Source organism: Dipodomys spectabilis, unplaced genomic scaffold (genome assembly GCF_019054845.1).
Source record: "Dipodomys spectabilis isolate Male_0828 unplaced genomic scaffold, ASM1905484v1 ptg000344l, whole genome shotgun sequence".
Classification (NCBI taxonomy): Eukaryota; Metazoa; Chordata; class Mammalia; order Rodentia; family Heteromyidae; genus Dipodomys; species Dipodomys spectabilis.
In genome coordinates, this window is record NW_024871021.1 from 1,051,899 (window position 1) to 1,074,866 (window position 22,968).

Consider the following 22,968-nt stretch of genomic DNA (forward strand, 5'->3'; position numbering starts at 1 on the left):
CCATGTATTTCTCAGGCATGACTTTTGTTTTCTCCTAGCCAGAGCTCTGCATTCATTGCCACACAAGCTAATGTGGAGGTGATTCCTATAGATAGGTGATGTTTTGTCCAATTGCTAAGTGCAGCATCTCCCTTATTCTCATGTACCTTAGTAATTGTATCAAATACTTAATAGAGTTCTTGACAAGTATGATAAACAAAGTTCAGAGGTGAAGATGCAGCTCAGTGGTAAAGTACATCCCTGGCAAACACATGACTCTCAGTTCAGTCCCCAGCACCAAAAGGAGGAAAGGCAACAAATGTTAGGCTCAGGAGAGGATACATTACGACTCATAGAAAAGCAGCACCCAGATTGGCAATGAGGAGTTGTGAAATGAGGGAACATTGGTAGAACATTTGTAGGGGGAAAGAAGAGAGCCCCTTGATGTGTGTACCCTTTTAGAAAGCAGAGGTAGAAACAGGGAATGAACCTCTGGTAGTCAGCCTAGGCCATGGAAGGAAGAAGCCATGACATGTATGTTACTCTAATGGGACCAAAGTGTAAGTGGCAACACCATACCAGGCCATGGCCCGACAAGAACAGACATTCTTGCATTGGAGAGATGTCTTTTGACCACTTTGGCCATGTTAATGATATTTCCTTATGCTGTTTCCTTTTTCCTTCCAACTTGTCATACCTATAGCAGATCCTGTCCAGGAGACCCATTCTCTCTAATCTTATTCTCTAAAAGTCTCCCAGTTTATAGCTGCACATATCCTAGACGAAAAAAGTAGGGGGTAGATACTCTGTCAGACATAGATTGAAACTGAAAGGTATCTTTAAAGTAGACTTTGACAAGGTTCTGGTATTGACAGTCTTGTGTTGATATGTGCTGTGATTGCAACCAGCTTCTGGTCTAATTCTGAAATGACAATGGGAGAGAAATGGTGATAGGACATCATGGACCACTATGGTTTCAAACCCTTCGCAGGTACATCTCCATTCATGGATGTGCTATCAGCCAACATACAGATGTCTGTTAAAGGGGTGATAGCCGGGAAAAGGACATTTATTGGCCACAGATGAGACCAGCCTTTGGACAAGTGGTTGCCTTTCAGTGTGAGGCAAAGAGTGCCTACCTATACAGAGATATTTTTCAGGAAGCAAGATGATTCACTCACATCTTCTTATCCACAAAATAATCTGAGAATAACTCTGGAATCCCAGAGGTGAGAGTCATGTGCTTTGCATTTCTACACGACTGCTTTGCTTCATGGCTCTTTATGCTCTTCTGAAACCTCCTTCTGAGCTGGCCCACAGTGTGCCCAGGAGGCAGGAATCAAAGGGAACTTGGAAGCTTGGCTGCTAATCACTCTGGCCACACTGACTTGGGGCTGTAGGCATGTGCTGGGCATCTGCTCCATTCTAATGGTATGGGCTCCAGTGGGAGCTTTGGTTCTTACCAGGAGAAGGTAACAGTGCCTCTGTTTTTGAGCCATCTCCCAGGTCAAGATGTCTTTATCTGCAGAGGCTTGAGCTTTGCCATATCTCTCATCATGACAGGTTTTTTTCTTCCTTCCTTCCTTCCTTCCTTCCTTTCTTCCTTCCTTCCTTCCTTCCTTCCTTCCTTCCTTCCTTCCTTCCTTCCTTCCTTCCTTCCTTCCTTCCTTCCTTTCTTCCTTCCTTCCTTCCTTCCTTTCTTCCTTCCTTCCTTTCTTTCTTTCTTTCTTTCTTTCTTTCTTTCTTTCTTTCTTTCTTTCTTTCTTTCTTTCTTTCTTTCTTCCTTCTTTCTTTTTCTTTATTTTGTTGGTCATGGGACTTGAACTCTAGGCCTAGGGGCTGTCTCTCTGTTCTTCAGCTCAAGTCTAGCTCTCTATCACTTGAGCCATAGTGCCACTTCCAGTTTTCTGGTGGTTTCTTGGAGATAAGTGTCTCAAGGCCTTTCCTGCCCAAGCTGGTTTTTTACTGGCATACTCAGATCTCTGCCTCCTGAGTAGCTAGGTTTACAGTCAAGGGCCACTGGTGCCCAGTTTGACAGGTTAATTATTTGCTAAACATAACAATGGCCGCATTCTATCCTGGAAGAAGTTTCCCTATCATCCTATACAACACTGATGGTCTTAGTGTTGTGGCAGAGCACACAGCAAGGGGGCTTTCTATGCATGCATATTGACTAATACCTGAAAAGGCAGCTTGCAAAGGCCAAGGAGATTGTTGTTGAAGAGATTGTTGTTCAAAAGCCCCTAGTGCTAGGAAGGCTCTGGAAATGCATACATCTCAACTTGCACTGGGCATTTCCAAATTTTAAGTTCTAGTGTTGTTTCTTTTCCTTTGTACACAGCTTGAGTAGGTTGTTCCAGACAAGGAAAGCTACCTACAGAAGGTCTGTGTGCTAGCTACACTCATACAGAACAAGCAGTTCAGGGCTTGATTTTTCGTACATTTTTAGACTGCAATCTGTTTACTGGTGAGGTTTTTAATGTTTCCAAGATCATTTTAAATGATTTTGTGCCCTCTCACCATATCACTTAGGTTTCTATCCTAAGCTAAATCAGCAACAACAATAACAAAAACAACAGACTAGAGTCACTTGTAAAGTAGTTAAAAGTGCCACCTGCTGTTCAAACTGCAGAAATACCCATTTCTTGTAACCTTCAGAGAAACAAAGGCTTTCTTTTTATTATTATGATTATTATTGTGAAAATACCGTACAGAGGGGTCTTTAAAATGCTTATAGTAGTCTGTACCCAAAGTGGTCCTTATCATTGGAATTTATGGTGACTTCCCAGTGATAAAAGAAGTCCTGAGTGCCCTGAAAACAGCCACTGCCAATGACAGCAGGTCTATCTCAGTGCACCGGGCAGCATCTTCTATTGTGGCCTGGACTTAACTTACTTCATAGACCATCTCACAGATGATAGAAAGAGAAAAGGCACCAAGATGGCAGATGCAATCAGGTTTGCAGAGCCAATGTGTTTGCATCAGGGTTGGGGTTAGTTTTAAGTCAGTTGACTCAATTAACTCATCTGCTCTTTCTATGAGTCTGACATTAATGACTGCTTATCAGAGGCCAACAACTGAAACCCAGCAAGTGCTCAGCATGTTGGCTAAGAGTGCTGTATAGATAATGTACAGCTGCATGGTACTTGTGCTGTACACTTCTCCTATGCTTCCCCAAATTCTAAATATTTCTAGTAGAGAGGAAAAAAGCTGAATCAGCTAATGAACACATCTTACATCTGTTGGGTTGTTTTAATAGTACTATTGTTTGATTGGACTCAAAGCCTCATACATGCTAGGCATGCATTCTACCACACATCCTGCCCCCTTCTTGCTTTAAGTATTTTAAGTAATTTTTGGGCTTTGCTCTTCCCTCACATACACCTCCCACAGAGCTGGGATTTCAGGAATGAACCACCTAGCCAGAAGAAATTGTTGAGATAAGGTCTGCTTGCTAACACTTTGCCTAGACTAGCCTTGGATCTCAGTCCCCTCCCATCTCTGTTATTCCCCAGAATAACATACCTATGGTTTGAAATATTATAATCCCATTATTATTCTGAGTTCTCAGATGTGGTGCTAGAAGGCATTGCCTTCTTACTTGACTTGAAATTTTAAACCTTCATCAGGGGACTAATTCTGCTCTAGACTATCAGAACCTCATATCAATGTGTAGACACTGCTCATTGTTAAATCATAGTTCAGGATATGTTGCATGTCTTTAAGCCTCACTTTTTACACACACACACACACACACACACACACACACACACACACATGCACACACATATACACAAACACACACACATACCGTTGTTTTCAGTGGTGACTTTGTACATCTTCTGTGAGACCACCTGAGTCCTCTCTTATGCATCTTAGAGCTTTTGTTACCAATCTTGCTGCTTTCCAGTCTTCTCCCTCCTCAGGTGTCCAGTCTCTGCCCTTGACAGTGGCTGAGGCTTGTAGTACTGGGATTAGAGAAAGAGAAAAGATAGATACAGATATTTAAGTAGAAACCTCATCTCTTGCACTTTTAGGTGAATTTAGATGCTTGTTTTCATCAGATCCTCACTCCTATTACTTCTCCCAGCCTCCCAATGCCATGTCCTTCTCCTAGATCCCACAGAAGGCTCAGCTGATATTATAGGAAACCGAAACATTGTGCTTCTGTGAAACCTGCATTGCTGCTGCTTTGAGTAAATGTATTTTTATCAGCGATAATTTTTCTTAATGGAATATGGGAGAAACAGAAAAAACTACTTATTTAAAGCAGTTTCACTTAACCTTTCTCTTACTCAGTTTATTTAAATTAACTTCATATGCCTATGAGGGACATTACACAAAACAATCTTTCTATGTATATATTTTTTGCTTGTTTCTGTGGTATCATGACTCAAATTCCTTAAACTTTTTGAGGCAAAGATCTTCATTGTGGCAAATATTCAGAATGGAAGGAAAGAGAAGTGAGAATGGAGATCAATTAACATCTTACATCATCCACTGTCCAGGGCTGCTATTTCCACTATTGGAATTGATGATACCCAGTTTGCAGATTCATTGTCATGAAATGGCCCTTACATCATTGATAAAACTGAGTATCTTGGGTTCCCTTTATAGCATTGGACTGTTGATGCCTGCACACTATGTGTCTGAAGGACCCAAGAGCAAGCTTATCTCCACAGAAGTGAGGTCTCCTCTCATGATAGAGTGAGATAATGTGAGGACTTTCCAAAGGAAGAGGCTATTACTCAGCACTCCCATATTACAGGATTTGGAGAGAGAACAAAACAAACCCGTAAACTGGCCCTAGAACTTGACCTCTTCCCACTCATTCCTTTCTTCTTCAGATAATAAAGCTGAGTAAGCTGAGGAAGGAAGCACACCACCTCCTAATTCAAATTTTGTTGCCTGGTTTCCCCAGACAATTCCTACACCTTCCATGAGGGTTTGACCTAACATCTGATCTTGTCAAGTGTCTTCTCAGAAGGAATTCTATTGAATAATAATGTCTTCAAAAACTAACTTTGTGGAAAATCTTTACTTCCCTTCCATATCTAAGACAGCCTTTAACTCAGTACACAGATGATCCAGTGGGAACAAATACAAATTGAGTATGCTGCATTGTACACCTCTTAATGTTTATGGGCTTTAATTTTAAGTTTTAAAAGATACCTATAAAAACCAGGAGCCTGCTGGTTCATGCCTGTAATCCTAGCTAATCAGGGGGCTGAAATCTGAGGATTGCAATTTGAAGCCAGCTGAGACAAGAAAGCCCATGAGACTCTTATCTCCAATAAACTACTAAGAGAAAGCTGGAAGTGGTGTTGGGATTTAGTGGGTAGAACACTAGCCTTGAGCACAAAGAGGCTCAGAGACAGTGCACAGGCCCTATGTTCAAGCCCCATGGCTAGCAAACAAAACAGCATTTATACTTAACAAAACTGTACACATTTCCTCTTTAGGTCCATCATGATCTCCTACCACTAGCCACACTGCCACTGGATTTTTGTAGTTCATGATCGTACAGCTTTGTGGACTGGGGAGGTCTCTCCTGACAGGTCATTTCTACAAAGATTTGGTGTGTGGCTGTGTTTTAACAAACTGAGTTTCTGTTCAACTCATGTTTACAAATGAGTTTACACATCATCATAGCACCCTTCCTCTGAGCAGGGCTGCTGTTGAATTTAGCATGGACCTCTGAAATAGAGACATAATTTCATTTGACATTATTATCATTCCAGGCAAAAATTGAAATTCCAGTTATAAAACAATGTATCAATCCTATTGAAATCCTGGTATTGATTTTCCTCAAAGACTTTGAAACCAGAATTTTTTTTAATCTTGAAAATGCACTACAGAGGGGTTACAATTACACAAGCAAGGTAATGAGTACATTTCCTTTTTGGGGGGAGGGAGTCTGGTCGTGGGCCTGAACTCTGGGCCTGGTCCCTGTCCCGCAGCTCTTCACCTCAAGGCTAGCGCTCAACCACTTGAGCCATAGCACCACTTCCAGCTTTTTATTTCTGCTTCTGTGGTGCTGAGGAATCAAACCCAGGGCCTCATGCATGCAAGGCAAGCACTGTACCACTGAGCCACCTTCCCAGCCCACATGAGTACATTTCTTATCAAGCATTGCAGCCCACATGAGTACATTTCTTATCAAGCATTGTTCCCTCCTCCTTTGTTTCCCCTTACCTTACCTTCCCCATCTCCCTCCCCATACCACACCAATGTTGTAAAGTTTGTTTTTCGACATAATGTCTTGTACATCTCATTGTTGCAATGGGTCCACCTGTATCCCTGTTTAAACAATTTGTTTTTCCCTTCCCCTCCACAAATTATAGCAACATCAAATACAGTGAAAACAGGGGTTATACCGAGGAGGAGGGACATAAAAAAACACAAAGAAATCATCTTATAAATATGTTTAAAACAATAGAAAGAAAGAAAAAAATGTGAGTCCTTATCTTGGGGTTCATTTCACCTAACATCAACTCCTCTGAACATTTCTGCTTGTCTCAGACATATACTAGTCATTGCAAATAAGGGAAACCATGGGACCTGTGTTTCTTTGGGCTTGAGACGAGAATGTTTTATATATGTACAAATATATCATGGGAGAAGCATGGAATCGTGGACAGTTTTTGATTCTTATGTGTTCATGTACCACAGCTTTATCGTTAAACTCCATTGTGAGCTTTCGAACAATGCCTTGGGCCATCTCATTTAGAAACTTTAGATATTAGTGCAGCTTGTTCTTTTAAAGGATCAATTCTTGCATAATGCAAAACATTACTTACCTTGGGGGCAATTGGCAAGGCTGAGATGAAGTCGGCCTCACCTAACGGACTACACCTCACACCAATTGCTGGAATCTGCATCTGCAAGCCCTGTTCTCCTGTGTTCCTTACAAACTTCCCAACCTCCCTCCTTACAATATAATCTAGCTGGAAGCAGTGACTCACATCTGTAATTCTAGCTACTCAAAATCTGAGATACATCCAGAGGATTTGTGTTAAGACCAGATCAATTAGAAAAGTCTGTTAAAATTGAGCCTCTAATGATTAGTACAAACAGGACTGAAAGTGTGATTCAAGTAGTCAAGTGCCAGCCAACTAAGCAGAAGACCCTGAGTTCAACTGCAGGACTTGCAAAGGGGTGGGGGGGAAGGGGGGAGGGGAGATGCAGCACTATATTCCATCTTGATAGTATTCAGAGGATGAGGAACTAGTAGGAAGTGCTTCAATAGCTGTTGTGAGTCAAGTCCTGGCTTAGAACTCTGTATATGAAAAGTTGTAGTTATTCTTCAATGGTCAAGCTCAAACTACCTATAAAGAATCACTTTATATGTATGTGGGTATAAGTTTATGCTTTGATCTACTGTGTGAAATCAGAACAAGAAACTACCTCTGAAAACAGAATCAGCTGTATGGTGGGGAGGAAGAAGCAGATTCCCTATATAGTATAGCATCAACCTCCCTGGAACTACAAAGCCTATAAAACAAACTCCAGCACAGCATTGGCTGTGTTTTATGATAAGTTCTTGTCCCCTGCAAAGGCCACCCTCTCCCATGTCTGCTTTGCTCTCCAATTTCCTGTGGCAGTAGCATCCACCAACACATAATGGGATACAGGCATTGAGATGCTTGCTGATCTTTCTTTCCAACCTTATGTCTTAAATTAGCTTATCTCCATGTCCATAAGTTAATTTAGTCCAGTTTATAAGACCTTAGAAAATACGTGTTTCCAGGGGGAGGGAGGAGGCTGGGAAGGGATGTGAAGGGTAAACAAAAGAGGAGGCTGCAATGCTTGGTAAGAAATGTACGCATTATCCTGCCCATGTAACTGTAACTCCTCTGTACAGTATGTTCACAAATAAAATTAAATTAAATTAAAAAAAAAGTAAAAAAAAAAAAAAAAAGAAAATACATGTTTCCAATTCAATGTGTAAAGTCTCCTTGCAGGGGCAGGTTATATTCCTTAGTCAATAACCCTTCAGTCAGTACCAGACAATCTTAGTGCCAAGTTCACTCTGAATTTTCCCTTTTCTTGGATACAAGAACTCCCTAAAGTCAGTATGATCCTTGGGTCTTCAAAGAGAGAAAATTGGAAATGCTATATGCAATAGTCAGAGTGGCCAAGAGCCACTGTAAATACGAAAGCCGTTCTGGCTATGTCACCTACAACCGGTGGCAGCAGCCACACCTGTGTAATATACAGGCTGTAGGTAAGCCTTTACAACCTGCCGCAGGTAGATCCACAGTCTATCTTTTCTGGGAGGAGGCTTTTTAAGAAATATTAGTTTTTATGATTTGCACAGTTTCTGCTTGGCAACTTCCAATCTAGAATAGATTTTTGTCATCTGCTCACATATGCAATGTTTTTACTTGTTCCCTGTGTATTTTTTTAACTTTAGAAACTTAGTGAATACTTTCATCCAGTTTAAGAAGCCGAATTTTGTAGCAGTAAAGGGCCCAGCCATTGGACTAGGAGCATCCATATTGCCTCTTTGTAATGTGGTTTGGAGCAAGGAAAAGACTTGGTTCCAAACACCCTGTACCCCCGTAGGACAGGATCCAGATGGCTGCTCTACTGGTATCTTTCCCAAGGATATGGGAGGCACATCTGTGAGTACCTTGGTTAAAAACTTATTTTAGACAATGTCCTAAGAACCTGTGCTTTGGGTGTTGTTCCACTCAAGGTATCTTGTGTGTTCTCTGGGGACATTTCATCAAACCTACTTGGTTCATGCAGTGCTGTAATACTTCCCAGGAGGCCTTTCCTCCCATGAGGAGCCTCCAGATTTACCGAAATCACACTGATACCCAGTTTTCAATCAAGAATTTTCTTTTGCTTCACTTTAAAAGCTGCCCTTTTAAAGTAGCAGTGGGAGGCTATGCACTAGATGCTTACACACACCTGTAATACTAGCCTTTTGGGAGGCTGATACCAGATTTGCAGTTTGAATTTAGTGTAGGCAGAGAAACCCAAGAGATTCTTATTGCAATTAGCCTGGAAAAAGCCACTAGAGATCAGTGGCTGGAATGGTAGAGTGCCAGCTTTGAACAAAAAGAGCCAGGTTAAGAGCTAAAGGCCCTGAGTTCAAGTCCTATTATACACAATGTCCCCACACACCTTCCCCAACAAACACACAAAAACAATTAGGGAGCAAACTTGACCAAATAAAAGAAGTGGGGAGAGGGGTTCAGTATAATTTTGTGGTTCATTTTTTTCACTATTTAAATTGGTCCATTCATGATGAGAGATTGTGTTTGTGTTTTCTCAATTACATATACCTTGTTCCTTAGTTCTGGAGACAGACTGAGAGTGTTGGCAGAGAGGAGAATGCACAGAGATTGAATTCTGTTGAAGGGAGGGACTGGATGTCAGATTGGATAGGGGACAAGTGCAACTCCTCCAGCTCCACCACTGAGTGTCCCATAGTTTGACCTGGCCAATTGGCATGATGCTGTCTTTGTACCCATCAGTGTGGGGAGTGCAGGAAGACCATTGTGTCATGGAAAATGACTGTAGCTGAGGGAGTTGCGGAAGGAACTGACAACCCACAGTTGAAATAACAGGATCTCCCTTTGGGGTTCACAGCTAAGTTTACCTCCTCATGTAGAAATATCCAGTATCCAAGGGTATCACTTCCTTGGGGAGCCTACAATGAGGGGAGATAGTACAATTTCAGGCAATCTTGGGAGCAATTAGAGTACAATGAAGAAGAAAATGTGTGTCTCCTCTCTGAAATTCCAGAGGGTAAGAGTAACTGAGGAGAGGAAGCTGTCAGTCACTGCTGAGTTGGTAGGGTTGAGAAGGAAGGCACATTGGAGCTGGGAGTCATATGTGTAATCCTAACTATTTAAGATGCTGAGATTTGGATGATCATTTTTCAGGGCCAGCCCAGGCCAAAAACTGGGTGACATCTGCTCTTAAGCTAGCAATGAATATCAACTTCACTACAACAGGAAGCTTAAAATAGGTGAGTCCAGGCCCAGGCATGTACCTGGATAGGAAGCAAGACCATAACTAAAAAATGACCAGCACAAAATAGGCATATAGCTCACCTACCTAGCAAGTACAGTACTCTGAGTTCTAACATGAGTACCATGAACAAGGGTAAGCATGGTGACCTCGGTGCCCCAGTGTGATTCACTGAGATGGCTGCAGCATTTGTTGCTCTGTAGGCTCCTGCCAAAGAGGAACAGTCCGTCGACATCCTCAATCTATGCCTACCAAGACAGCAAATGCTGAGCAGAACCCCTCACAATTGCCAAGGATGGAGGTTTGGTTGGAACTTTGGCCCCTCAAAGGGGAGGAGAGCAATGATCTGCAGGACCAGTTGGACTCCTGAGTGAGAGAAGGGCAGAAGGAGGCAATGTTGAGGTTGGTACGGGGTTTGTGTTTAATGACTAATATGGCTTCAGTGGAAATGTTCTGACTTTGATTAATATATTTTATGATATGTGAATCAAGGGAGAGCTAGGGCAGTGAGGGAAACACACTTGTTTAAATTTTCCATAGGTTGAAACTTACTCTAAAGTCTAAGTTGTTTTTGAAAACTGAAATGTGGAGAAGTTGATAAAAGAGCACAGCTCCCCAGTACTGGCACTGTTCTCTGTAGATTTACCTGCCCTATCCATCCCTCTACTGGTGGGTACTTGTCCCCAGGGTGCCTCATACCCCATCCCAGTGTGCTGCTCAATCCAGAACAGCTGCTGTTGGGCAGGGAGGATCAGGAAGCCCTGATGCACTCATGTGCCAACAGTGCCTCCTTCCCTTGGAGGCACAACACAATCCAGAGCTCTGCAGCACCCTATCATTGCTATGAATTGGAGCCTCCAAAATTTGGGCTTTGCCTGCATTATTCCCCCACACCTCCAGACCAGCCTTTTGGGGACTTCTGAGACCTGGAGAATACGAAAGGGAGGCCTGGAGGCAGCATCTGTTCCCATTGGAGCACTGAGTTTGCCACAAGGACCTAACAGGCTGAGAATCTTGGGAATGAACAGTGCAGGGTGGCTAAACCTTGATACTCTCTGCTAACATGTCAGGCATTTACTGACATTTATATTCTAGCCCTCTGTGTCCACCAAACCATGGCCATTTGTGGTGTGTGTGTATGTCTGATAAGTCAGAAAGTGATTGGCTAGCAAACAAGAATGACCAGTGCTAATGGGTTCACATGGTTGACTGTATTGGCCCTTTATGAGAGATCTCTGGTAGATCTGAATGTGATGTTGCAGTTGACAATTCTTTCCATCAACTCATCCCTCTATTTATCATTCAATTCACATCCTACTCCCTACTTTTCCAGCTCTCTGACCAGCAGTCCAGGTTAACACTCAGTACTGTTCAGCCCCAATACTTTGACATCAAGTAGATGACCAGTGCAGTCCCATTTGGGGTTATTTTCCTCTTCTTGTCACTATAGGATGATACTGTAAGGAAGTGGCCAGTCCCCTCCTTGGCTTGCATACCCACACTGTCTGACCACAACCAATCCATTTCTATAAGCTCATAAGTTCTTAGTAAGTATGAAGGTGTCTTCTCAGAAATTGCATGCCACGTTTTAGGCTCCTGTCTTTCTTCACCTGTAGCCTAGCATACCTTCCTTGGGCAGATTACTGAGTTTTTCTGAAACTTCGCCAGCAATTTGAGAAGAGTAAGGGTTGGACTCAGGTCTCAGCCTCCTACTTTCCTGATATCCAGGAGTCCCATAAGTACAAGAGAGTATTCTGCCCTCACCTGGGAGGTCCATGTTTAGCACATGATGATATCGGGTCAGGTCCCATAGTGCTCCACCTGGCATTGAAATGCTGTTTTGTACATTTTACTATCCTGTGTCCACCTATCCCTACCTGATTAAGATCTTTAAGCTCATTGTGAGTTATTACTGAAGAAGGTGACTTGCTAACAATTAAATGCTAATTCTACCACTAAAGAATCCTTATTTCCAGGAAAATGTTAAGATCATTGTAAACAATAATCTGGGGGAATGTGTGGAGGTGCAATGGTATGGGAGGATGAGGGTCAACTAGAGGAAAGACTAAGTAAATATGAATAGGTAAACACCATCTAACCAAATGGCATTTTGGAAGTGGAATCTTTGTACTGAATGTTTCAGTGGTAGAATTCTTGATGGTTCATTGTGTTTGGAAAGATTCAAATTGGTTTGAAGTCTCTGCAACATAAGCACGTGCAACTTAATATTATCAGTGTACACAACAAGTGCATGAGTATGTGAAGTTGTACACATACACACACATACACAAAGTTGGAATTGAAGAGATGTTATTAGTACAGACCTGGGACTAAAGGGCCTGTGCTACCAGCAGCACAAGGTGACCTACACTATGATAGCTCTTGCTCAGATTGTATGCTCACCATAAGCCATACTTCCAGCCCCTCTTTTGCGATTATTTTGAAGGTGGGATCTCAAGACTTTTCTGCTTAGGTTGGTCTCAGAGCCACCATCCTCCAGATTTAAGCCTACTGATTAGCTAAGATCACAGGTGTGAGCCACCAATCCTGGCCCACTGCTTGTGTGTTTAAGTGGAAAATGGTTAACAGCCTTGAATCAGCCATGTCATTCACACTCTTGGCAAAATTCAGGAACTCCTTTTGTTGTCTTGCACATCCAGTCATTTGGAAAAGTGAAAAGCACAAGTCAGGAAAGACTCCCTAGTAACAAAGAGATGTGTATGGAGCTAGCTGGGAAGAAGGAAGATGGACCACCATGACAGTGTGCTGGCTAGAGACAGATGGCTCCAGTTAGACCAGATGGAGAGAACCAGATAAGGGCATGAATAGAATGTAAATGGAAGAGAGCGATTTTAGAGCTATTGGCTGACTTTCAAAGGGAAGAAAACAAAAAGAAGTAATGAAGCTAGGCATGGTGGTACATGCCTATGTTCTGCATACAAAGGTAGCTTAGCCCAAAGTCCTACTTAGATTAAACCCTATCTCAAAAAAAAGAAGAGAAGTTACTGAGAGAACAGAGTGGAACCACTATCACTGAGTTCTCTGGACCTGAACATGTTGGCATATACTATTGAGAATATACTTCTATTGGCTAGCAGGACTAGGCTGTGGCTTCCCTACTGTATGTTGAGAAAGAAAATGATGCTCTAAGATGGGAAAATTCAGTGGTCCTAGGGCCCTTCTCCTTTATCCATTCTCACTTGTCTGCCTTGAAGAACTGACTTAATATAAAGAACAAGGTTTAGTGAGATTTCTGATAAGTGTTTATTTATAGTAGATCCTTTTCCCCCAAGGAGAGGCTGCTTAGTCAACCTGTGGATTAGCAGAACATTCCACACTCTTCAGATGCTCATGACCTGTCCAAGACTGTGCTCAAATGCCAGCCTCACTTAGGGTGATGTTCAGAACCTTGCAAGGCTTTCTGCTGAGGAACAGGTCCCCTGCCACTGTGTTCATCTTTTTTGACTCTCTTGAAGGGTGGTGAGTCAGCCATACCTGTGCCCTCCAGCATTTGCTCGTGTGCTCTGTGCACTGCGTGGAAGTAAAAAAGCAGTGGAAACTGTAGTGTCCTCTGAGAAATTTTCATGAAGATTTCATCTCTTGAGAAGGGAGACTCTATCCACTGCTTGTTTACCTGAAGCCCAGGAGCTCTGGGTCTGGTTTTCAGCACTGCCAGGGAAACACAGAAGGAAGTCATCATTTCAACCCATTCTCCCCTCCTCACCCTGCATGAGCATCTGGGAGCCTGTTGCTGGAATGGTAAATCCAGACACTTTCCTCTGAAACCAAAATGAAAACCTGGGACAAAATTAAAGTCAGCGTAAAGTGAATAAGCATGTATCGATGTATACACTACTACATATTGTAAAAACAAAAGAATGTCCACTTCCTTCATGCAGTCATTCGAAGTCATGTGTCAGACTCACTCAGCATGGCAATAATTTTGGGAACATGAAAGTCCTGGCTGCTTTGCCTCTTATAGTTATATCCACATGGTGAAATGTGATATCCAGCAGTAATAGCTCAGCCATTAGAACATGGGCTCTGTGTCTCAGGAACAAGTCACTTTTTGTAACTCAGAGAGGAAAAGAAACCCCAGACAGCCACTCTAGGCCTGGCTGACTTCCATAAGATTAACAATTACTTGGCCTTATTTATGGCTCATTTTCTTGCATATGAAGAGTTCACACATGGGAGCTGGCTTTAGAGGACAGAGTGCAGATAAAGGAAGTTAAAACAATAACCTCAAACACAAAGTAGACCTTTTCTAGTTCACATTTTTGGAGTCCATATGATTCTGAAGGAGGTTATGTCTTTCTCATAATAGCCCAGCCCATCTGCCCATTGGATCATGACTCCCCACAATTCATAATTAGCGTCTACTAGCACGTGTGCCACAGGATCTGGGGTTTGTGAGCACCCATCCTCATTGTTGACATTGGGGGATGAGGCTCCCTCTGTCTGCTTGCATCATGTTTCACATCTCAACACTCTGCTTCCTTTCAGGCCAATGAAATGATGCTCAGTGGTTGGAAGCTGACCTCACAGGAGACTTGTGGCAAAGGCCTGGTATCCCAGGTTTCTGGTCAGGGAAGTCATGGTTCTAGTCATGGAGCTCACCTCCTGTAATACAGTTGTTCATGTAGTTGGTTCTTTTACATGTTAGTTTTTAAAAAATAAAATCTTGGGCTGTGAAGGTGGCCTGGTGGTAGAGTGCTTGCCTAGCATGCATAAAGCCCTGAGTTTGATTCTTCAGTAACCACATATCCAGAAAAAGCTGGAAGTGTTGCTGTGGCTCAAGTGTTAGTATGCTAGCTTTAAGCAAAAAATGCTTAGGGACAGTGCACAGGCACTGAGTTCAGGCCCCAGGAATTACAAAAATGAACAAATTGTTGATCAGCTTTTACCACTTCAGGTCATAAAAAAGGGTAACAAGGCTCAGGACTGTTGCTACAAGAGCTCATGTCTTCCCACAAACAGAGGGATAAGGATCCTGTCTCTCACTTTCCAGTACCCAGAAAACCCTCAAATGGTGAATGGATCAATAAAATGTGGTATACATGTATGAGGTTACATATATATATATATGTATATATATATATGTGTGTGTGTGTGTGTGTGTATGTATGTATGTATGTATGAGGTTACATACATGTATACCACATTTTATATACATATATGTATATATAGATATAAATATATGTGTGTGTATGTACATATATACATATATATAAATGTATGTATAAACTCACACACACACACACACACACACACACACACACACACACACACGCACACAAACAAAGAAATCCCACTCATCCATCAGAGAGCATGATAGACTATCATTTGTAATAATGTGGGAAGACTGGGAAAGCATTATATTATGGGAAGTAATCCAGACCCAGAGAACACAAGCTGCATGGTTTCCCTTATTTGTGGCTGCTAGAATGTTCCAATAAACCCAAATGCAAATACACTCAGTTGTATGCTAATAGTTACAGATGAATTAACTGAAGTAATAGTAGACTCTATGAAGAGCAGAAATAGTGTGGTATTTTTTCCTCTAAAGAAATGTTTAATGGTCTGCCAAGAAAACAAAAACTCTCAAAGTTTGTCTGACAATCCATTCACTTGTTAATAACTTATTAATTAAGGATGCTCTCACCAGAGTGGGCAAGAGTAAACATAGTAGTCAAACACATTTTAGTGACTAAAATTCCAAAGCCTACTGACATCACAAATAAATGTATCATGTTTAAAATTTTAATCTATTTGTATTTCCTGACTTGCCACACCAAGAATTATTGTCTTACAAGGGAATATGAAAATAAAAACATCCATTTGTGGAAATGAGCATGAGATTAGTTGTTCTTTCTCAGAAGTTTGTCTCAATGAAAACAAAGAATTAAACTTAAATGCTGAGGAAAATAAATGTTATTACCTCATTATACCATAAAAGAATGTAAACTGTGAGCAAGGTAAATATGGCAGGCAAAAATAAGGCAAATAACAGAGTTTCAGTGAAGTCAATTTCTTTTTTCTCATTGCTATCTAAAACCCTCCATCTCTGTGTTCTTCTGGTACACAGCTGAGAATCTGGCAGACCTCTTAAGGACCAGAGCAGAATAGACAATCTCCACACAGGCCAGATGAACACAGTGAGTTGACAAGTACCCAAGGAGTGGGTGTTTCAATATGGGAAACTGTTGGAATAATTATTGTTTCCTCATAATCCAGACAAATGTTCGAACCAAGGTCCAAAAATGTCGAAGTCAGGCTGATAAAGGCCACAGGTGAAAAAGAAATAATGTACATGAAAGTTAAATGTTTCAAACAGGAATGTGGTAATGCATGACTGTAATCCTAGAACTCTGGAATGTGGGACAGGAGGATCTTCACTTTTAGTCCAGCTAGGCAATAAAGTCAGGTCCTGCCTTAGGAAGCTCAGGTTTCCTACTATCACTTGCCAAAGAATAACTACTTGCACTAGAAGCACCATCTGAGATTTCCATGGCACCCTCTCCATCTTCACATTCATTGCCTTTACTGGTTTCTTCTCTGTCACTGTCCATTTTCTAGTCAATCAACTGCAGTTCATCTCCCTTGGCCCTATCTTCTGCACACAAATTGTTCCTGCCAATAGTGCCAATCCCATTGTTTCTCTGTATTTTAAACAGTGTCCTATCTTCATCTGACTGATCATTTTCACTGGATCTCTATGGTATACTTGTGAGCTCAATTACTAGATGTGGTTGTTTCTTTGGTCTTGGAGATAATTCAATATTTCAATAATTCAATATTTTAGATGTTCTGAAATCCCTCTCCAAACTTGAGCCATGCTTCAGAGAGGGAAGCAGCAGCTGTGCCCACTCTCCTAAGACTTGTTCTTCTGACCTGTGGTGGACTCTTGTGAAAAGGATGGGTACTCTATGTCCCACTTCCTTTTCCACTTGGATCTGCTGGTGCCATCACCAGAGACATGGTATCAGCCCATGGTAATAGACTTACTTTGAGAGAATAAGACAAAAACCAATAAAGGAAGCACAAGGAAAGTATATGGTGTTGAGTATGAAAATAGAAAATTTATAGTGAAGCAAAACTTATGCAGGTCAAACCTCCATTTTCAGAGGCCATGAAGGTCAAGTCATCATACTAGTTCTTCATGTCTGTTTGTAACATATATCCTCATGCTCTTCTGTGGTCATGTAGATCATACTGACTACCAGGAGTCACTGGAAGTACAGGACACATTGGTTGCAGGGGTGGAGGGGTTCTCCTGGAGGCCTTTTTTGGGACTGACAGGCCAGCGATGAGGGCAAGAAGGAGGCAGCAGTAGTTGCAGGGATTACTGCCAATTATTAGATATTAAATTATGTCTCCATTTAATGATGTGTCCCAGTTGAACAATTAATAAAGCATTAATTAATAATTACTCAATATCCCGTTATTGTTTATCATATATGTATATATACACATATATATTTACATATTTTATAGAATGAGACAGATGTCTATGTATAATTAAATTATGCATCATGTGTCATTACCTATTATTAGGTATTTAATTATGTCTCCATGTAATTTTTATTCTGGTAATGCTTAATAAAATATTAATAAAATTTAATACACTTCCTATAATGGTTGCATCTAATTTAATCTAGAATGATTCACTAATTCAACCCTTTATCATTTATTGTAGTGACAATTATTCCACCTATGACATTTATTACATTTATGACATCCTATTACATAGCATATAGATTTGCATCCAAATTATACATCCTACCTGACACTGAGCACTTTCAAAGCAGAAGAAAACATGTCATGCTCAGCTTCTCACTCCAAGATTATACTTTTGGCAGTGCTGGGATCTAAATTCAGGGCCTAGAAGTTCATGATTGGATGATTGTAAGCACAGCAGCCAATTCAGCTCCTAGGCAGTTACCAGGCCCTGAAATCGAGCCCCATATATTGACTCCATATTGTAGTTAGTGTAGCTATTCATTAAATTTTTTGTTTTATTCATCTATTTGCCATTTATTTTATTGATTGTTATTACACATGGAATATTTATTACATTTATTACAGAGGATATAGATTTGCCTATGTATGAAACTTCACACCTGACATCCAGGACTTTCACAGAAAAGGAAAACATGTATCACCATGGGCTTCTTACTCCACGATTCAATTTTTGTGAGTGCTGGCATCTGAACTCACAGTCTACAAGGCCCAATGCATGAATGGGTGAATGTCAGCATGCCAGCCTGGTGCATATTGAGCCCACAAGTAGTTCCCAGCACCTGAGATCGAGCCCCAGGGTTTGAAAAATAAGAACACATTGACATGCAGATGGTAGTACACAAATAAATATAGATCTTTATAGAGTGCCAGAGATGTCTATATAATATTCAGTTATATATGCTACATTCCTACCAATTCTTGGGTCCTTATTATGCCTCCATGTAATTAATATTGTTTTCATCCTTAATGAATTATTAATTAAATCAACCACTGTCCCAAAATAATTGCATCCATGTATTTGATAGTATTCTTTTAGTGTGCCAAAAATATTCATTAAACTCCATCGGCCTCCTAAAGTCACTCTAACCTTGACATTCATAACCTTCCATCAGTATTCCTATGAATAGGAACGAGACTTTTAGGACCTCCTGCCATTGGTAAGGGTCAGGACCAGGCTTCCCACCCAGGGCCTATGTTGCCGTGTTGGCCTATGGCTTCTCTGATAGCCCGCCAGCCTTCAGCAATGCTAGGTTACCAACACTTTTCAACTGTGTCATTCAGACCCAGGAAGGTCACCTTGCAAAGAAAACAAATGTAAAACTTGCAGCCATATGCAAGTTCCCGAGTTTATTTTTTTTTTTAGTGTTATTTTTTTTCCTGTCAGCCTTTGGGGCCCAGGAACCCTGGTTTGGCTGTGGGTCCAGTGGCTGCACCCTAGCCTAGAGTGATTGAAGCTGAGGCAGAGTTGCTGCGACCTGAGTTCAAGCCCTGTGCTTGACAAAATAAAAATGCATACATACATACATACATATATACATACATACATATATACATACATATATGCATACATACATACATTAAAAATATCTAAAATATTTTTTGAGGCTCCTTGGCTTGGAATTCATGCCATTTTTTTTCTGCCAGGCCTGGGATTTGAACTCAGGGTCTGGGTAAATCTGAAGCATTGTGGGGGAAGGAGAAGCTCATCATGCTGGAAGACAAGAAAGTCAGGCCTGTCTCCAGGGCCTGAATTCAAGGCCTAGCACTCATATACATTTTAAATACATGATTTATATTTACATACACATGTTTACTGCATATTGCAGTTAGTGTAGTTATTCATTTTATTTTGTTTTATTTATTTATTATATATTTTAGTGAGTATGATTACACATATAACATTTTTTACATCCTAATACATAGAACATAGATTTGCCTGTGTATTAGACATCATTCCTGAGACCCCAGATTTTCACCAATTAGGAAAACAAGTGGGACAATTGGCTTCTTCCATCAGGATTAAGTTTTTGGCAGTTCTGTGATTTGAACTCCGGGCCTAGAAGGCCCACTTCATGAATGGGTCAATGTTAGCACACCAGTCTGATGCAAGTGAAGTTGTCGGGCAACTTTGAGAACCTGAGATCAAGCCCTAGGAGTGGCCACTATATAAACACATAGATGTGTAGACTTCAGTGTGTGTGTGTATTTACATATGTATATGCATCCATAAATGTATACAGAGACAGATAAACATTTATATAGATTCTGTGTATAACTCTATATAAAGTGATGTCTATATCTTACTTTTATATATTCTAATACTACCAATTATTTGGTCTAAAATTATACCTCCATTAATTAATCACAGTACAAGACTTAATAAATATTAAATTAATCAATGACCTGTATTTATTGCATACAAACTTATAGAATGACTAGCTAATCAGTAATACAATTAGTACATTTCAAACGTCCTATTAGTGTTCCTATACATAGGAACAAGTTTCCTAGGATCTTCAGCAGTGTGTAGGTGCCAGTCCCAGAATCCAACTCAGGGCCTAGGTGTGTGAGTTGAGCTTCACTAACAGCCCACCAGCCTTCAGCCATGCAAGGTCACGTTCAATTTTCAAGCCGAGTCATTGAGACCCAGGATGGTCAGAGTGCAAAGGAAACAAAAGTAAAACAGTTATGTAAAACTTCCTGGTTTTTTCCTCCTCCATTTGTGTTGGTTTGATTTTTCTTTTTTTTTTTTTTTTGCCAGTGCTGGGAGTTGTACTCGGGTCCTAGGATCCCTGGATCATATGTGGGGGTAAAAGCTGCACCCCAGCCTAGAGTAATCATGGTTTAAGGCACAATAAAATGCTTCCTTGAGCAAAAAGAGCTCAGGGAAAATGTCTAGGTTCACAGTTCAAGCCTCAGGACCTGCCACACAAAAAAAGAGCCAGTAACTCCATGTGTCTGTGTATGAATGCATGTATTTCTATTGGTGAACATCCAGATTCTCTATGAAGAAAAGCACCCAGCTAGGAAATTTGCTTTGAATAGAATGATTTCATAGCACAGAGAGTGCTTTCAAAACAATGCATGTGCCGGGGCTGCCCTCACTGTTCAAAGTGTAGCCTGAGTGTTTCTGTGCACCCCAGGCTGCTGGAGGAAGTCTGCCTCATTGCTGGAACAGACAGACAAAAAGCCTCACTCCTGTACAGCTTTGTAACAATTCATCTGGGGGCAATTGGTGAGGATGAATGTGGGTGGGCTCTGAAGTCCAGGAGAAAAAGGTCTCTTTGTACCCCAAGGTCTTTCTCTCCCCAGTGCTGTGTTTTGACAGGAAGCCTTCATTTGTGCCACCTCCCATGGCAGGCCTGTGTGATGTCTCTGAGCTCTTCAGCTCAAGCTCTACCACTTGAGCTACAGCACTCTTTCAGCCTTTCTGATGGTTCACTGGAGATAACCATCTCAAGGAAATTTCCTGCCCAGGCTGGTTTGGAATGTGATCCTCAGCTCTCTGCCTCCTGAGTAGCTAGGATGACAGGCACAAGTCAGCAGCACTGGCTTCCACTTCAAGTTGCTAAGTGGTGAGTAGGAGATAATAGTCTCATGGGACCCTTTGTGTCCGGGATAGTTTTGAACCCAGATCCTCAGATCTCAGCTTCCTGAGCAGGCAGGATGACAGACTTCAGCTACAGATACCTAGGGTCCTTGACTCTACGTGATCGGGCACTAGCCATGAGCCCAACAGGGAAGGGTCAGTGCCTAGGCCCTGAGTTCAACATTCACAACTGAGAAAAGTAATCCAGGAGACAGCTCATTAGAGTTCAATACATACATAATTTTGGCCCTGACATGGAGACATATTTGAGCCTCAATTTTCTCATGTGCACAATCATCTTACTTGTGGAGGTCTTATAAGGACCAGATGAAAGAATGTACCCCGTGAAGGACTCAGCACAAAACACCTCATAAAGGTCTCATCACATAGCTGTATCCCCCAAGCTGTCTAGAATCAGGGTGTTTTCATCAGTATCACCATTCTTTCAGAAACATGTCACAAACTGCACAAAGTTCACATCTAATGGTTTAAAGGGGTGGGAGTTTTTGTGGGGGGGGGAGTTAGCCATGGGGATTGCACTCAAAGTTGGGGCTACTGTCCTAAGACCTTTAGCTCAAGGCTAGAGCTCTAACACTTTGAGCCACAGCTCAGAGTTTCTCAGACTTCCTGCCAGGGCTGGGTTTTAAACCCACCAGTGTCAGATCTCAGCCCCCGGGTATCTTAGATGACAGGGGTGAATGAGCCAGCAGCATCTGGTCCCATGGAGCTGGGTTGCAGTGGTTTACCTCTGACTAAGTCAGGTTAGATGGCAGCTGTCAGCACCAGACTCCCAGCTTGCTCTGTGATGAGGTATTTGCAGTCCTATCCTTATATCATTGTGCTCAGAACATTCTTTTTTTGGGTGCCAGTCTTGGGTCTTGAGTAAGTGTCTAGACACAGTCCCTAAGCTTTTATGCTCAAAGCTAGTGCTCGACTGCTTGAGTGACAGCACGACTTCCGAATTTTTCTGTGCATGTGGTAGTGAGGAATAGAAACCAGGGCTTTGTATGTACTAGGGGAGCACTCTACCACTGAGCCCCAGGAGTGACAAGTGTATAAACAAATAAATGTGTAGATTGGTAGATAGATAGATAGATAGATAGATAGATGTATATGAATAAAACAAGAGAGATGTCTGGATATTATGAAATTGCATATACGATATTAATTCTATTGGCAACTAAATTATTCCTTCCTTTTTTAAGTGTCATGAATGAATACATAATAAAGTAGTAATTGAAAATTAGTTAATGTAGTATAATTGTGTATAATCTTATAATATGAAAATCATACACTAACTTCTAATTTAATTGTTACTTTTATAACATTCCATTTGTACGGATGTATCATCGGAATGTATTTCTTTCATTAGTGGCAGTCCTGGGATTTGACCTCCAGGCCTAGGTTGCCAGTTTTAGCTATGGCTTCCCTAATAGCCTGCCAAACATCAGCAATGCAAGGTCATGTGCACTTTCTGGTCCTTGTCATTTAGACCCAGGATGGTCACAACACAAAGGAAAAAAATTAGTAAAACTACTTCCTTGAACTTCTCAGTTTTATCCTTCTCCTTATTTTTTTTTTGCCAGCCCCAAGATTTGAACTCGAGTCCTAGGATCCCAGGGTCAGCTGTGGCAGAGGTGCCAAGACCTAAGTGCTTGGCCAAAATAAAATAAAATAAAATAAAATAAATAATAAGGCTCTGGCTTGGAATTTGCACCATTTTTCTGGCAGGCCTGGGATTTGAACTCAGGGTCTGGGTAACTCTGTGACATTGTCCTTGAAGATAAGAAATTCAGATCAGGTCCCAGGGCTTGAATTCAAGCCTCAGCACTGGAAAAAATAATATTCATATATGAGATCTATTTACATACATGGGTTTACTGCATATG

General features: G+C 41.3%; 1 pseudogene; it reads left to right on the forward strand.

Annotated features, from left to right (window-relative positions):
- Nucleotides 1-939: 939 nt before the first annotated feature.
- LOC122095332 lies at nt 940-14,595 on the forward strand (annotated as a pseudogene).
- The last annotated feature ends 8,373 nt before the right edge of the window (nt 14,596-22,968 follow it).